The sequence below is a fragment of the Heterocephalus glaber genome, unplaced genomic scaffold (genome assembly GCF_053883595.1).
Source record: "Heterocephalus glaber isolate CG9 unplaced genomic scaffold, H.glaber_assembly_v1.0 deba00001538, whole genome shotgun sequence".
Classification (NCBI taxonomy): Eukaryota; Metazoa; Chordata; class Mammalia; order Rodentia; family Bathyergidae; genus Heterocephalus; species Heterocephalus glaber.
The window spans coordinates 18,917,485-18,933,509 of record NW_028258333.1 but is presented as its reverse complement, the minus strand read 5'-3'; the positions used below and the strand labels follow the sequence as shown (position 1 = coordinate 18,933,509).

General features: G+C 40.6%; 1 protein-coding gene across 15 annotated transcripts in view; it reads right to left on the bottom strand.

Moving 5' to 3' along the window:
* Pdzd2 (PDZ domain containing 2) overlaps nt 1-16,025 on the bottom strand; it is a 392,505-nt gene that overhangs the window by 120,326 nt on the left and 256,154 nt on the right. The gene's annotated exons all lie outside the window — the stretch shown is intronic.

Here is a 16,025-nt window from a genome sequence, read left to right as displayed (position 1 = left end):
GAAAAGTCTGGTTGAAATTTTAAATTGTGTGGCTAAGTTATCCCCTCCAGGAAGAACACATTGAGCAGAGTTTTGAAGTAGGTCAAAGAGTTGACCATGCATACAGCTGCCGGGGAGAAGAGCATTCCAGACAGAAGGAGCAGCAAGTGCCAAAGTAGTGAACTGGAAGCATGCCCAGTGTGTTGGAGGAACAGCAAGGAGGCGTCTACGGCTGGGCAAGGGTAGAAGCAGAGACTGGACAGAAGATCATGTGCAAGAATTCCAGCGAAACATTAGGTGTCTCAGTGTAGTTAAGAAAATCAGAATTGTGTAGCAAAGTTAAGAAATAGACAGAATCATGATCAATTTTGAAGGTTGAGTAAAAGGTAGAGAAAACCTTTTTTTGGATTGGATACAGATATAAGAAGTCAAGAATGGTGTCTAGGCCTTTGGCTTGAGTAACTGGGAGAATGGAGTTGCCATCATTTGTGGCAGGCAGAGCACCCTTTGAAGGGTGAAGCTATCCCACTATTCTAATTGCATATATCTACCCTGGAGTCAAATTCTAAACATCTCAAGTTTCAGATGCTCATGCAGTCGTTGTACAGAAAACTAGATATTGCATCTGGGCTTTGGAGCACAGGATAGGTATGGAAATAAAACCCTGGAAGATGTCAGCATACTGCTGGTATGTAAAATTTCCTGAAGGTTCATTCCTATAGGTGGACTTCCTAGGTTAAATTTCTTGCTGGGCCAAAAGCACATTCAAGCTTTTCAATATGAACTGTCAGTCTTTCCTTCATAAAGATGGTAACAATTTAGAATCCTCCCAGTGGTGTCTTAGAGAACCCATTTGTCATTGAATATTATAGCTCTTTTTAGTCCGCTGTGTAGTGGTCAAAAACTACCTTATTTCATTTCAATTTTCAAGTTAGTGACAATCAGTGAGGCTAAAGTTCTTGGTAGTCATTTGCCTTCTTTGAGAATTATCTATTAATGCACTTTGCAAAAATCTTCAATTTGGCAACCTCATGCACTAGTCTAGTGGCTGACACACGACTAGCACCATAGACAGATGGGAGTCATAAGATCCTTTCTGTTGGGGAGAGAGGAGAGAGGGGGAGGTGGAGAAGGGGAAGAGAGGGAAGGGGGGAGAGGGGAGAGAGTCCCATTGTTCTGAGGAGACAGATCCCACTGCCCCTCTAGAATCTTATCCTTTCCCCTCACATTAGTCCAGTATTAATTAATTAATGGAATTAAAACCATTCCACCCAGTTCAGGCCATGAATCCCCTGGTAGCCCCTTCTCCCTCCAAAGTTTGCTCTCAGGATCCCTTTTAAGTGGAATGGGCATTTTCTTCCATTTTGTCTCCTACATTCTTCCTATTGTTCCCAAGTCATCATAAAGCAACTCTGCTTCATCATCAGAAAAGAAAAGCTTTCCTCATTAACAGAGATTCCAAACACTGGCAATCTAACAGTATATGATATGAATTTGGTTTACTCATGTGGGCTGTGTAACAAACTGGCACGGAGAGCCTTATAAACAACAGAAATGTATCTACGTAGTTCTGGAGGCCAGAAAGTTCAAGATCAAGGTATCTGGTAAGGGTTCCCTTGGTGACTCAGAAGCAGATAGTTGCCCTTTGCAGAAGGGGTGCGGCATCTCTCCAGGTCACTTCTTATAAGGCCACCAATTCCATTCCTGAGGGCACCACCTCCATGGCCTAATCACACTCCAAAGCCCCACTTCCAAATGTCATCATACTAGGGAACAAGTTCCAACACACAAATTTTGAGGGGGACCCAAATATTGCATTAGTACTATAATATACTCATATTACTATATATTTCTATCAACTGCACTTCATTTCTTACTTTTTCCATGTTACTTTTATCCAAGTCTCTTCTGAACTTTGTTTGGATCAAGCCATACCCTCTTTTCTGGACATTCCAAAGACATTTAGTTTCATACCACAGTGACTTTGCTATGACTTATCCCTTAAGGATGAAGACTGTTCAGAACAGAGAAACAGAAAATCCAAGGCATCTTGCTCCCAGACTCAGGTTTGCCTGAGGCTCAACTCTTCAGCCCCGTCAGGTGCGCTGCCTATGGTAATTCCTGGGGTTTCCCACATATGTAGTAGTTGTCTTGGCCTTGCCTTGCAAGAGGCTACTATGAACATTCAAGGATAACTAAAGCCAGACCATGTTCAAATTATATTAAAGATTTACGGCCACTAAGCCCTAAAAAATCTGTACAAGATGACCTAAGAACTGAGTTTCACACTGCCCGGTCACCTTTCTTATGTTCCCCACGTTGGAAACTGCTGGAAACTACGAGAATAAGAACACACATTTTCCTTTTCTGCTCTCATCCCCCAAGCCAGCCAGAGCCAACAGTTCACAATCAGTGGGTGACCTGAAGTCTACACAGTGTGTCATGAAAAGGTGGCCACCCTCTTTCTTGCCTTCAGAGGTGACAATAAAGAAGAGGGACTCCTGTGGGTCCATGTCTCTCAGAAGGCACACAATGCTTCTCATACACAATTCAGACATAGACGAAATGTCTGTACCCTCTGCTTCCCCATACTTTCAAGTAGGTCCAACTCCATCTTGAAATAATTTCCCCAGTTTGCCTCAATCCTTCCAGGGTCTGTTCCACTGGCTTGGCCAGAGCCTGCCCCTACTTTACGCCAAGCCCGGTTTCACTTACATCAAAACAACTTCCATCAAAGTAGTGGGCTTCTCTTCTGAGTCGCCTTCACTGTTTGGAGTCACCAGAAGAAAGATACTAACAAAACTGCAGATGACTATTCCCATCAGCATGTTCTGGCTAATGTCATGCACTGTTCTCCCGAATTGCTTCTATACAGTAAACTGAGAAGTTTTGAAAAATCTGACTTTTTTCTTTTTCTTTCTTCTCTGGAGGCATGGGTGGGCTAGGCAGGTCCATGCACTCTGATCGCTAAGTTTTATGACCTTCTTCCCCCAGCAAAAGGTACTGGAGGACCTGGAGGAAATTTCAGGTATTTTCCCTGATGTTTATCTCTCCTTTGTGATCCTTTAGAACTCTTTTTAGTTTAGAGGGCTTTATGACAAAGCCAAATCAATAGAACCCTGGCCTAGAAAAACAAATAAAACAAGTCTTCACAGATGTGGACAGAACAACTTTTAAATCTTCATGTGTCTGTCGATCAGTTGTAACTGCACGGTGGCTGAGTATCTTTGAGCTCTAGTTCTTACTGTAGTTATGTTCAGACAAGAAAAATGAAGAGGCATTTGAATTTATATATTAGAATCTTAAAAATAACGAGTGAAACATTAAAGAAAACTTAAATTATAGGATGTGCAAGCACAAACACTGACAACGCAGAGCTCGATTTTAATGGTGTGTTCATATTAGAAATTCTAAAAACTAATGCGAGTTTTATAACAGAAAAGGGGGGTGTGGTACCAACTTAAGTTGTAACTGTACGGTGTGTACAATGTTAAGTGCAGGGAAACACCACCTCGTTTCACCCTAAAACAACCTGGTTGAGGTGGACGTTGTGATCCATCTTTCAGAGATGAGAAACTGAAGCTTAGAGAGATTAACTTGCCCACAGTCATCACGCTGGTTAGACTGGAGCTGGGGTTCAACTCTCCATCTGTCTGATTCAAACAAACGCTGCAAATGACTGGAGTTCATGGCAAAGGCCCATCCCAATGCTGCTCATTATACCAGTTCTTCAGAAAGGCCTGCAACCTTTAAGGGCCTAAAGAGGCCTCTCCCCACATTACCATCATAATGAACTTTATTTTAGTGTTGCGTTAACACCCAAAATATGCCTCACACCCACGAGAAATGGGCCGGAAGGAAAGCAAGATATTTCGTAGCAGGGAGGAGGCAAAGTGGTTTCTCAGGGTGCGGGTCGAAGTGGCCAACGGTTCCATTCCAGCTCTCAGAAATGAGCTGGCTTGTTCAGATTAGCTGAGAGTACCTAGAATCAGAGGAGAAGACTAAGGGACAATCTGGTCTCCCAGTTTAGCTGAGGGCGACAGATGTAAGTAGAAGACAGCCCCCCACCCCCAAGGCTGGCCTCTCCCTTGAAGACAGCCTGCAGCTCCATGGTCTTCTCCTTTCCCCACACCTCCATCCAGCCCCGCTTCAGCCCTTCTGCAGCAGTAGAATGACTTCTCTTTCCTTTCCTCCACTGCTAGGAATACTTGGACAACCCTCCCCTCTGAACATCTGCCTCCTTTAAAAAGAATTCTTTCACTTTTTCTGAGGTGAGAGTTTAAAAAACTCAGTTGTTTCCACCTTAAGTGTTTCAACATATTGCAATGCCACAGTAATACTGATAGTAAACAGGGCGATGTTTTTAAGTGTTTATAGTAGATCACTACAAGCATACAACTGAGCTAGGAGAAATTCCCCCACCATGAACAGCCAGCCACCCTGCCTCTGGCTGGCCGCTTCGCAGGTCCAAGCAGGTGGGTACTTGTGAGTCTCCAGTGCGTTCAGAATATTAGGGACTCATTCATCATCAAGTTGTTCTCAGCAGGAACCAGCAGGCAAGCGGTTGGTGCACACCAGCTTGGAACCCTCCCACTTAAAGCTAATGGAAAATGTCCAAAAACAAAATGGATGCCATGGGTTGCCTGGAAAAACAAACACTCTGGGAAGTTATTTCTTGAACTGCATACCAGGAAGAGGGGGCTGAGGAGAATCTGGAGGTGGGAAGAGAAACGAGCCTCTGACCTGACCAGAGGACCTTCTAGAAGCTCTGGGGGACACAGGAGCTTTGCTGGTGGCACTGCTCTATGAGACCCAGGGGGTTTCTCACACACAGGGCCATCTTGATTTGTCCTGGCTCCCAGGCTGTAGTCAACTGCACTCTTTGCTCCCTCAGCCTGGCGCTTTGAAAGGATGGCAGCAGTCCTAATTCAATTCTTCAGATGCTTAAAGGGCTGGGTGCAAGCTGGGGGGAAGAAGCAGGACAGAGTGTTACCAAGGTCACAGGAATACGCAACATTTTTGTGGTTGGTGGGGTTTTTGCTCGTGGTATTGGGAAATTGAACCCAGGCCCTTTTCCCATCCAGGTCACCAGTCCCACCCACTTTGTTTTTGGGGACAGGGTCTTGCTAAGTAGATACATTGCCCAGGCTGGGCTCAAATTTGAATTTGCAATCCTCCTACCAGAGTGCTGAGATTACAGGCGTCTACCCCCAGGACCAGCCAACATCTTTTTATTGTTATTGTCAACTTTACGTTCAACTCTTTTCAGAGATTTCCTCCTGCTGAGACTGACAGACTGCAGTCTTTTGAAATCATTCAAGATGAGATTTACAGTCAGACATCACTTAAGAACAAGGTCACATTCTGAGAAATGCATCACTGAATGATTTCATCATTTCACAAACATCACAGAGAACAGATGGTATAAATCAATTGCTCCATGTGCCCTCTAAATCTAACCAAGAGACACAGTAAACATGAGGTGTGTGATGTTGCCAGCTTTGCAGTAAGCTTATTTTTAATAAGTAGGAGTATGTTTTAGAATAATGATAGAAAGCATAGCACAGCAAATACATTAAGCAATAATAATCATTTATCATCATTATCCAGTATTATATATTGTACATAATTATAGGTTTTCTGCCTTTATATGACTGGCAGAACAATAGGTTTACAAAGGTATTAGCACAAACACCTAAGTGGTGTGTTACGGTACAATGTTGTAATGCCATGACATCAGTAGGTAATAAGCATGTTTCAACACCTAGGTGACAGGAATTTTGAAACTTCATTATAATCTCATGGGACCACCGTCATACATGGGGCTTCTCACTGATCAGAAAGTTGTTAGGTGGCACAAGACTATTTCTCTTTTCTGTCCATCTTTCCTACAGGGTTTATGTACTGGCACCACCTGTTTACAAAAGGAGCCACCTCTGGGTACCTTGGCTTTGATCTAGAGGAGATGATGGGCCCAAAGGAAAGTTGTTTTATAAGCAGATCTGTGGAAAATTTCAGTATCTTCTCTCAAAGAAGAAATGAAAAAGGAAGGTTCTTTAAATTGTCAGAGACAAAATATATAAGGTCCAGTTTCATTGGAAACATCTTTGAAAAATGTAAACACATGACTGAGTCCAAAGAGACTTTCTCCTAAGACTCTTCCAGATGCTGAAGTTCCCAATCAACTTCAAATTTGTCTAAAGAAGAATTGTTTTTTAAAGTTTGATGACTCAATTTTACCTGTGGCCACAGAGGGGGATGAAAGGGAAGAAAAAGCAAAAAGAGCAACTGAGAGAAGGACAAATAAGAAAAGTGATAACTGAACATGGCAGTACATGGCCATAATCCCAGCACTCTGGGAGGCCGAGCAGGGCAATTTTAAGTTCCAGCCCATCCTGGGTGACTTAGTGAGATCCTGTCTCAAAACAGAATATAAAAAGGGTTGAGGATGTACCCCAGTGCACCAGTACCACACAAAAAAAGTGAGTTTTTAGATTTCATTCTTTACTTAAATCTGTGGGATGAATGACATAAGCTGTATTTTAACTGAGATGCCTCAGATTTCAAGACAGCACCGACATCTCCAGTAAACACCAAATCCAACCAAAGATTTTTCTCCAAAGATCCCTGATTCTCCAGACCTTAAGGTTGATTGGGGAAACACAGCCCCATCCCTGCACCACAAAAGGGGACTTCCTGGGAAGGCAGTCAGTCCAGAAGGGAGTCAGCCCTGTACTGAGGAAAGGTTTTCTCAGAAAATGAAAGAGATGTTATAAAGACAGTAAGATTTTAAAAATTGAGTACAGATGATGATGGGCTTGGTGCTGATATAAAGCAGCAAATAAGGCAGGCAGTTCCTGCCCTCACTGTGCTCACGATGTTAATCTGTGCAAGAAATAATTACATCAATTATGTTCACTACATTTAAATTTATAGATTATATAGTATGGGCTGTAAGTTAATACATGGTAAATATTAGGTAAAAATAAAATATGTCAAATATATAGTACATTTATATTGCATGAATGTAAAAATTATATTAATTATGTGAATAACATTCCAACAGGAAGTTTTCTTCAGAAGCTCACCAAGGAAGACCAGCCTACTGTGGGTGTGGGTGTGAACAGCAAGGTTTTCCTCAGGAAGTGGAGGTGCTCCCAGACCCAGCTGGAGTCGGAGAGGCTGGAGGAGGAGTCCGAGTGGAGGGAGAGCAGCACAGGCAGAGGTTAGGACCAAGGTCAAGGCCGTGGGGCCAGGATTTGACCAAGAATTCAAACGGACTCAGACTGGAGATGCAGCCCTGGAAAGTCTCTTGGGTGAACAGTGCTCCCCTCACCCCCAACTTATGTCCACCTAGGATGTGGTGTGAGCTTACCTGGAAATTGGGTCTCTGCAGATGTAATCACCTAAGGACGCAACTGAGTTCATACGAGATCAGGGTGGAGCCTAACTCCAGGGAGATTGCCCTTCCAAGAGAGAGCAAAGGACACAGGGGACACCCAAAAGGTATGGAGGTAGAGATGGGAGGGTAGGTCTGCAGGCCAAGAAATGTCCAGAAGTGCCTGCACTCACGCACAACTGAGAGAGGCATGGGAAGGTTTCAAAAGCCTGCAGAAAATCAGCCCTGCTGACAGCTTGAGACTTGCAGCCTCCAGAACTACAAGGGAGTAAGTTTCTACTGTCTTGGGCCATCCAGATTGCGGTGGCTTGCTAGGAAACAAATAGTCTCCTTCCCTCTCCTAAATTCTCCAAGCCCTGTTGACGCTTGAACTTTTCCAATAAGATGCAATCTTATAAAACCCCTAAGGTCTGTTTAAAATAATCTTATCATGTTTACCATGAAAAAATACAGTCATTTTAATATATTACTCTATGAATATATTTTAAGATCTATTTTAATATAATCTTTAAAATATCAAAACAGCTGGGGATGGAATCTCATGCCTGTAATCCCTGCACCTAGGAAGCTGAGGCAGGAGGATGCCTGCAAATTCAAGGTCAGCCTGAGCTACATAGTGAGTTCAAGGCCAGCCTGGACTACAAAGTGAGACCCTGTTTCAAAAAATGAATTACCAAGGGCCAGGGATTTAGCTCAGTGGCACCGCACCTGCCTCACAAGCATGTGGTCCTGAGTTCGATCCCTGGGACTAAAAATAAATAAATAAAACAAAATACCAAGACAATCTTCTCTATTTCATAAATGACGCATGCTGTTTCCTTTAGTTCAGATTAATACTTAAGAACAAAGATGATTTCCAGACTAGAATTTAAATACACACAATTTAAATATATTAAAATATGCATTTTTATTAATGAAGTGAAAAATTACTTATGTGTTATGAAGCGAATTAACAGAAAAAAAGCAACCCTGCTGCCTGAATTCCTGCAAATAAAGAAATTTTTGCATTTGAATTAAATAAAATTCCCTGGCTTATTTTTCTTAAATTATGATGTTTGATATGTAAATAGGATGGGAGAAGCTCTCCAGGTGAGATTTGTAATTATTTCTCCAATTATGCATAGTAGTAGCCCCTGATCTGAGTCTCCCCTTTCCCAGATTTCAGTCACTCAGACGCAGCCACACGCTACTCTGGCCAGCCCAGGACGTATCCATCTCTCTGTCCAGCCTACCACACGGTGTCTGCTACTTTAGCACAGTATTCAAGTCACCCTTATTTTGCTTAATTATGATCCCGAAGTGCAAGAGTAGTGATGCTGGCAATTCAGATATGCTAAAAAAAAGCCAAGAAGTGCTTCCTTTAACTGAAAAGGTGAACATTTTAAGTTAAAGAAGTGAAAAAAAATCATATGCTGAAATCAGTAAGATGTATGCTAAGAGTGAATCTTCTATCCATGCCATTATGAGGAAAGAAAAAGACATTTGTGCTAGTTTTGGTGTCACTCCTAAAACTCAGGAAGCTATGGCCACAGTGCTAACTGCTTAGTTCAGATGTAAAAAGACATTAAATTTGTGTATGTGCACATAGGAAAAAACAGAGCATACATACATTCAGTACTACCTATAGGTTCAGGCATCCCCAGGGGTCTTAGAACATATTATCCTCTCATAAAAGGAGGCACTCCTGTACCATGGGGATGAAGAGTCTGTATTTCAACAAACAGCTACACTGGACAGAACACGAGATAACTGTCACGTAAAACTTTTCATTGGATGACTCTAACTTAAAGATCTGGTGAAGCTGGACATGGTGGCACATGCCTGTAATCCCAGCACTCTGTGAGACTAAGCAGGAAGATTGCAAGTTCAAGCCCAGCCTGGCCAATTTAGTGAGACCTTGCCTCAAAAAAAAAAGAGCTGGAGATGTAGCTTAGTGTGAAGGGCCTTGCTCTAATCCCCAGTACTACAAACCAACTGATCATTTAATCAATAAAATTAAAAAAATAAAAGTCTAGTGAAGATATCTTGAGGGCAATGTAGAAAATCATCACCATTACATTTCCCATTAACTCTAATCATTAGTGTCTCTTTTGCTTCTTGTTTTAACCAATGATCTCCTATGGGTATATTAAACTAAGATGGTATTAAGTAGAGATCATCATATTATGGGCAAAACCCCACAGAAGCTGGAGCTTATCATCTGAGAGGAACAGGGTATCTGAGTCATAAGACCACCAACTGTTCTCTCATTTGGTACCTGCTTGGAGATGCTCCAGCCTTTCTGGTTTAGAAGGAAAATGCTAAAGCAGTTATTTCATGTTCTGATTTTCAGTAATATACTGAAGATGACTCTAGCACCTTTAGCACCAGGGACCTCAGAAATGCCGCAGCCTCTTGCCCAACAGTGGAGCCTGGAGTAAGCTGTCCACAGAGCTCAAACCACGAAGTACTTGGTGACTTCCCTGGGTCAGAGAGTCCACGGGCGTGAATTGTGCTGTCATTTCAGTCTGTCTTCTTACTAAGTGCACTTCAGAGGTTATTATGTAAATTTCACACAGGGTACTAACTGTTTCCTCTTTGTCCTGTATTCTTCCTGTATTTGGATAGTTACCGGAACATATATTAACTTGGTAGCAACTCCTTCATTTTCCCACAGCAGTAGAAATGCTAATCTTGATACCAAAGCATGGACAGACACGTTATATAACAAAGGTAAAGATTCTAGTCATTTGCATAGCTCAGACCTCACCTAAAAGGTCTTGTGAAAGAGGTGTACACAAGCACATCCTCTTTCAGGATATGCAGGTACCATGTTTCTCATGGGTACCTTCATCATAGAGGGCCTTTTCCCCTGCCTCACACAATGAGGTCCCAATCACTGCTCAGGGCCTTATCTGTAGGCGAGAGTTAATGAAAACATCAGAAGCATAGTATTAGGTAAGATGTATCTGCAGAGGGGTAAAAAGACCAGTTAGAATCTGCTAGGGTTACAGATTGGAGGGGAAAGTTTAATATCTTCACTCTTATTGTTAGTACTTCCTTACTTTAATGTAAGTCTTTATATCTTATGAGAGTCTCTGTTAGTAGTGGTGTCATCCCTATCTGACCACTATAAACTGGAGAGGTAGGTAAGGAAGATGTGTCACTGGTCTGTAAGTGAAAAAATCCATAAGATATGAAAGAACTTCACGGAGCCCACCTGCGCTCTTCGTATAGGGCTCCTTCCTCCTTCTACAGAGAGGTTGAAAGATGATAAAGCTGATGTGTTAGGAATTAGCTAGACTCTGGCCGGGAAGATCTTCTGGATCCCTTCCTATGCCACAGGAAGTCCGGGATATTCACTGGGGACTGGGCCAGGCTAGAGCCAGCTGGTTAATGGACGGAGTGCAGGTTCTGGGACTCATGGAGCTTCAACCCATGTTCTATCATTTACCGACTGAGTAACCTGAAGGCAAATTATGTAATTTTTTTTGTGACTCATGATTTTGGTATTTCTTTCCCCAAATTTACTAATGGTATAGTTGACAAGTAAAAATTATATTTATAGCTGGGCACGGTGGCACATACTCATAAGGGTGAGGCAGGCTGATCACAAGTTCGAGGCCAGCCTGGGCAATTTAGGAGGACCTGTTTCCAGCAAAAGCAAAGGGTTGGGGAGGAAGTTCAGTGTTAGAGTGCTTGCCTAATATGCCTGAGGCCTGCTTTCCATCCCTAGTATCACAAAACAAAACAGATCAAAACAATCTTGTATTTACAACATGCAACACGATGTGTGTGTGTGTGTGTACACTCTTTGAAATGGCTGCATCAAGCTAATTAAGTGTCCATCTCCCCACATACTTACCTTTTTGTGGAGAGGACATTTCAGATCTACTATCTCAGCAATTTTTAATTATAAAATATATTATTAGCCATAATCATCATGCTATAAAATCAATCTAAAAAAGTATTAATTCTACTTAAAAGCTTATATCTTTTAATCAATAGTGCCTTAATCTAGGCCATGAAAACTACCATTCTACTTTCTGCTTCTGAGTTCAATTATTTTAGATTCTACATATAAGTGACATTATGTGGTATTTATATTTTGGGTCTGGCTTATTTTGGTTAGTAAAACGTCCTTCATGTCATAAGTGACAGGATTTTCTTTTTTAAGCCTGGACAGTATTTCATTGTATGTCACACACACACACACACACACACATACACACTGCTTTTATCCATTCATCTGTTGATACTTAGGATGATTTCATATCTTGGGAATTATGAATAATGCTGTAATAAATATGGGAGTGTAAATACCTCTTTTGACATACCTGTTTCATTTTTAATTTGTTGGCATACAATTGTTCATAGAAATCTCTATGATCCTTTGTGTGTTTTTTTGTTTGAGGGAGGGTACCAGGGATCAAACTCGGCTCCTTGTGCTTGTGAGGCAGGCAGCGTAACCACTGAGCTAAATTCCCGGCCCTATCCTTTGTATTTTGTGGTATCAGTTATAATGTCTCCTCTTTCATTTATCATTTTATTTAAATGAATCTTCTCTCCATTTTTTAAAAGGTTAGTCTAGGGGCTGGGGATTTAGCTCAGTGGTTCTACCGCCTGCCTTGCAAGCACAAGGTCTGGAGTTCGATCCCCAGTACCAAAAAAAAAAAAAAAAAAAAAAAAAAAAAATCTAGCTAAAAGTTTATTTTTTGTTGTGTTTTTTTTTTTTTTAAAACCAACTCTTTGTTTCATTGATCTTTTCTATTATTTTTCACTCAACATTGGAGTACCTAAATATATAGCAAATATTAATTTACTGAAGAGAGAAATAAGACAGCAATACAATAGTAGTAGGGGACTTTAATACTCTACTTTCTACAATGGATAGATCATCTAGACAGAAGATCAATAAGGAAATACCTAAACAAGACTACAGACCAAAGGGATCCAACAGACCGATACAAAGCATTCCATTCAACAGCAATAGATTAGGTATTCTTTTCAAGCATACTTGGAACATTCTCCAGGACAGATCATACGTTAGGCCACAAAACAAGTCTTAACACATTTATGAAGACTGAAATCATATCAAGTATCTTTCCCAAGTACAAAGGAATGAAGCTAAAAATCAATAAAGAAAACTGGAAAATCCACAAATATATGGAAATTAAAGAACATACTCTTGAATACCCAATGAGTCAAAAAAGAAATCAAGAGGAAATAAAAACTATCTAGAGATAAATGAAAATGGAAACAACATGCCCAAACTTACGGACACAGCAAAAAAAACTCTAAAAGGGAAGTTTATAGAAATAAATGTCTAATTAAGAAGAAGTTAAGATCTCAAATAAACAACTTTATACCTTAAGGAACTGAAATAAGAATAAACTATGCCCATTGTCAGAAGGAGGAAGGAAATAATAACAAAGCAGAAATAAATGAAATAGAGTTTAGAAAAACAATAGAAAGGGGCAATGAAGCTATGAGTTAGATTTTTATTTTTGCCTTAATTTCATCTGAAATAGGTTATGAGAATTAAATGATTCTTATTAAAGCATAAGGCATAATATTGCAACACTTAAAAATGCTCACAATGACTTCATCCAAGCCTACTGATCTACATATGGAAAGAAGTGAACTACATATAAAATTCCCCACTGGTGAAGGGAAGTGAGGACCCACAGAGAGCAGACAAAAATGTTTCAGCTGGATACTAGCCAGATGGCCTTGGCCCACAGGCTCAGAGAAGGGCAATTGCACTGCAGTCCTGGGAAAGACCTTGTACCCCCCAAGCAAGCCATCCCTTGAACTTGGCATTCTAGAGGGTCACACTCAAGCCACCTCAAAGTCAGACCTCAGGTGCATCCAGATAGAAACTTGTTTTAGGGGTGAGAGAGGGTGGAGAAAGTTTCCATAAGTATCTGTGTACCACTGCAGGGTTTCTTGGGCTACCTCCTCTTCCCCACTCAGGAGACATGGAGTCCCTCTAGAAGTTCCATAGGCCTTACTCATCCTCCAGTGCTTGATCCCAGGCTGCTTACGCTTAACTCAGCACTTGATAAAACTTTCTTAATTTGCTAACATTTTTCACGTACACGTCAAGCCGATTAACATGACTGTGTACACCAGGTTCATGGTCCTTTTGTAATCTTACATTCTGGCTGAACCTACATCTTCTCCCAGAGTATACTTGGTAAGCCAAGAGTCATGATGCATTTAATAAAATAATTGAATCCTTTATCCTCTGCACTGGGCAGTAATGAGAAGTGGTAGAAAAATGCATTCAGAGTGTCATCAACAAAAAAGGGATGCTTTTCAAAACAAGAGAATTTTACAGAAACATTTAGACATGGAGCTACATTTTCGAAACATTAATCACTGTAAGTGAAGAAAGTGGTTTAAATAATAATAGCTACTATAATTTTTGAGTGTTTACCATGGTCCACACACTGTGGCAAGCACATTGATAAAATGATGCAAATTGTAAATACATTCTTGTAAGAATATTCATATGGTAGAAAAGTATATTGAATAAATGAGAAAGTCCTTTCCATCACCCTCAAAACCCTCCCCATCACTTGACTGTCAACTGTCATGGCGTCCTGTCATATGTAAGGGTTTAATGTATCTTCATCTCCTGTATAAATGAGTTCTTGCATTTACAGTTCCACTGAAGAAGGCTTTCCCACCCTAGATAATGAAAACATTTTTCTACATTCTTCTATTCCTTTCACACATTTATGTTTCACTGTTTACTCCGTCTGGAATCTATTTTTTTTTTAATTTTTATTTTTTGGAATCTATTTTTATGTAGGACTTAAAGTAGTAGCTAACCAACAAATGGCCATTATCTACACAGGTGTAAGGAGCATCTTGATAAACTGGAGCCCAGCAAGATTGCAAAGTGTGAGCAGGCTTTCTTGTCACACAGTTTCAGCCAACACCAACCCCTGCTGGACCATATCAGGACTGATGGGAAGATCTCAGAAGAGCCAAAGGCAAAATCGGAACAAACTTCTTGGCTGGATTTGAAGCATAAACTCACGAATTCACTTCAAATACTGGTTTCATTTTGTCATCGCTCATTCTAGTAAAATCGGTTCCATTTGTAAAGGGTCCTCTTAAATTCCCCATATACAGCAATCATGTTAAAATAAAAGTTCCATATTGTCTGGTTAAAAAAGTCCCTGTCACACTGTTTTAATTACTAGAGCTTCAAAGGACATTTTGTTGTCTGGTGAGAACATACCGCTCCTCATTGTTCTTATTTTTCAAAATTTGTTTATTTAATCACTTTTCCACTTTCCAGATGATCTTTAAGTTCTAAAAGAATTATTTTGAGATTCTGATGGAAAGTGCACTTATTTACAGACAGGAAAGGAAGATAACAGATTCTAGTATCCTAATAAAGAATGTCTAGAGAGTCCATTTACAGTTAGAGCTGAGGTTGTAGACACATAACCTAAACAACTGCTCTTTAGTAAAGGATGCAGTAAGTTAAGGTTGCCCTCACTAAAAATCAAACAACTCATTTACTCAGCCAGCCCTTGTGGGCAGCTTTGAATCTTCAGGGTGAATCTCTACGCTGTCATCAGCAGCCCACAAGTTTTCAATTGAGGTTATGAAATCTAAATGTTATTTTTACCAGATCATAAATCAAAGGTATACAAGGTTGCAAATTCAGACATTCCCATCACATAATCATTTCAAATCACCCTCTTTATGATATCCCTTCTCTACTCTAACCTGAATTTCAGACTTTAGTGTTTACAATTTAACTATATCTTTTGGCATAGATATCTCACAATTATTACCATAGACAGTGGAACAAGTCCAATTTTAAACTGAAAACAGTACTTTAAAAGAGATTTTAAATTCTGGCATCCCCTGTTTATATAATAATTACAATTTAATAAAATAGCCATAATATTAGAACAGTGACTGATTTCCTTTAAAGATACTGACCAGATTTTTCTTTAAAAAGAACAAATAAACAAAACCCAAGAACGGTTTAAACATGTTTCAAAGTGTAATAAGAGATAGAAATATAATCTGTATCCAAAATAGACAAAAATCTAGTGGTGATGCTTGAGGTCAAAGCAGAGAGAGCATACACACTCCATCTAAACACATTTTGTATTTTTTAGTGTTTCAGGAGATACTATGGAAATGACAATCTGCAGGACTAAGTACAGAGTCCACGTATGAAAGCAGAACCTTGACCAGCAGACCATGTTTGAGTGAGAAGAGAGAAGGGGCTCAAAACTTTCTTCAAGAGATTTTGTGTGGATCTGTATCTGATGGAAGAGCACATTCAAGGACAGAAGGGACAAACCAACAGTGGCACATCTATGCAAAGGAACACTGCTCAGCAGGAGAAAGGAATGGACTACTCGTACATGTGCCGATGCAGATGAACCTCCAGTACCTTATGCTAAGTGGAAGAAGATTCCAGGGTAAACACTGTATGTTTCCCCTGTGTGTCTGAATGTCTGTGCCCTCCCGAAATTCACATGTTGTAACTTAATCCCCAATGTGACAGTATTAAGAGCTGGGGCTTCTTAGAGGTGGTTAGGGCATGAGGATGGGTAGGTCCCTCATGAGTCCTTCTATAAAAGGCTTAGGGAGTTTGCCCTTCCGGCTATATGGGGTTGCTGCAGAA